General features: G+C 42.7%; 1 long non-coding RNA gene across 2 annotated transcripts; it reads left to right on the forward strand.

The window, feature by feature from the left end:
• The first annotated feature begins 1,447 nt into the window (after positions 1-1,447).
• LOC138166599 (uncharacterized) lies at positions 1,448-1,939 on the forward strand. 2 transcript variants are annotated; one of them, XR_011169642.1, is made up of 3 exons: positions 1,448-1,564; positions 1,610-1,759; positions 1,791-1,939. It is a non-coding gene; the product is annotated as an uncharacterized lncRNA (long non-coding RNA). The 2 variants fall into 2 exon arrangements; XR_011169641.1 differs by having other exon boundaries at positions 1,479-1,564; positions 1,601-1,759.
• Positions 1,940-2,182: the final 243 nt, after the last annotated feature.

Raw genomic sequence — 2,182 nt, forward strand, 5'->3', positions numbered from 1 at the left:
CCAAATTGAAAACTCTAAGAAATATAGTAGCCAAATTGCAGCATTATGGGGGTGGAGCCAAGATGGAGGAGCCAAGATGGCGGAGTAGAAGCACAACCTCCCTGTGGCCCGGCTTCCACCTTCCCCAATCCATGTAAAAAGGGGACTCTAAACAAACTTTGGCGCTGCAGAACCCACAAAATGACACAGAGAAGGTAACCTCCCACTGAGGACAGGCCAGCAAGAATCGGCCAGTGCAGCGCTCTGGGAGCCGAGCCCAGCCCCATGCTGAGGCTTTAGCCCCAGAGGCGGACCTGACCAACCACCAGACAGAGGGACTCCAGATTAGCAGCAGCTGTGGCCATTAGCAGAACTATCAACACATAGATGCGAAGGACAAAGTGAGAGGTCAGTGAGTCAAGTGACTGAGGGGCAACATGACCAGGCAAAGGAAACAAAGCAGACAGAAAATTCCAACATTACACTCCTATTTAGGGGACAAAAAGGAGCAAAGCATGGAACAGGAGGAATGCAGTGAAGTCAGAACTCCTGCACCAAAAGCTTCAAAGGAAAACACAAGCTGGTTACAGGCCATAGAGGACCTTAAGCAGCAGATAAGAGAAGTAGAGGAAAAATTGGGAAGAGAAATGAGAACAATGCAAGAAAATTTTGAAATGAGAGTCAACAACCTGACAGTGAGCAAAATAATACCTTAAAAAACAGACTGACTCAAATGGCAAAGGAGGCTCAAAAAGGCAATGAGGAGAAGAATACCTTAAAAAGACAAATTTGCCAGATGGAAAAAGAATCTCAAAAGCTCAATGAGGAGAATCATTGCTTCAGAATTAGACTGGAGCAAATGGAAGCTAATGATTTTATGAGAAATCAAGATGCTGTTAAACAGATCCAAACAAATGAAAGAACAGAAGGCAATGTGAAATATCTCATGGGAAAAACTACTTACCTGGAAAATAGATCCAGGAGAGATAATTTTAAAATTATTGGACTACCTGAAAGCCATGATCAAAGTAAGAACCTAGAAATCATCCTCCAGGAAGTTCTCAAAGAAAACTGCCCTGATGTTTTAGAACAAGAGGGCAAAATGGAGGTTGAAAGAATCCACTGATCACCTCCTGAAAAAGATCCCAAAAAGAAAACTCCTAGGAATATTATAGACAGTTCCAGAATTCCCAAATTAAGGAGAGACTATTACAAGCAGCCAGGAAGAAACAGTTTAAACATGTGGAAACACTATCAGGATAACCCAGGATCTGGCAGCTTCTTTTATTTTCCAAAGTGAGAGCTAGATATTCTATTATTAATGGAAATGAAACTTATAAAAAGTATTTAAATACTTTTTCATTCACCCAGTACTGTCTACCTCTCCTGCATGAGAGTACTTGTGTACTCACTGCTGAGACTACTTAAAAATTAGCAAAATTACTACATTTTTAAATTTGAGTTAAGCTTTTTATTAATGTTACAAAAAATATGTAGTCAAACAGACCAAAGCCCATGTCATCATCGAACTCCTCGGATTCTTCTTTTTTTGCTTCCTCTTTCTTCTTCTCTTCGGCTGGGGCAGGTGTGCTAGCAGGAGCAGCCCCTCCAGCAGGGGCAGCACCACCAGCTGCTGGGGCAGGTCCACAAACTCCTACATTGCATATGAGACTTGCAATGTTGACATATGACAGGGCCTTGGCAAATAATGCAGGCCAGAATGGTTCAACATTTACACCTGCTGCTTTAATGAGGGCATTGATTTTTATCTTCGGTGACAGTAACCTCATCATCATGAAGGATGAGGGCAGAGTAGATGCAGGCGAGCTCAGAGATGGCCATTTCAGTAGACAGATGAGAAGAGGCTTGTTTGTAGTGGTGCTAGTCTCCGGCTGAAGTGAGGGTTCACCCCAAGGTGGCCTTAGCTTCTGAAGAAGAACAAAGCACCTTACAGACAACTGAAGAGGGATCTGGCAGCTTCTACACTGAGGGATTGAAGGGCTTGGAATATGATATTCTGGAGGTCCAAGGAGATGGGATTAAAACCAAGAGTCACCTACCCAAGACCCTGTCAAATGTCAACATTGCAAGTCTCATCTGCAAGGAAGAGGAGCACTATATAAAATTTACTCTCATTGGTTTGGGGTCAAAGGGGGAATAACATACTCTGATAAGTATAAAAATCTATTGTGTCCTATAAGCA

This window comes from Petaurus breviceps, unplaced genomic scaffold, assembly GCF_028583685.1.
Source record: "Petaurus breviceps papuanus isolate PSGF00001 unplaced genomic scaffold, PetGlider_PUasm1.0 225, whole genome shotgun sequence".
Taxonomy (NCBI): Eukaryota; Metazoa; Chordata; class Mammalia; order Diprotodontia; family Petauridae; genus Petaurus; species Petaurus breviceps.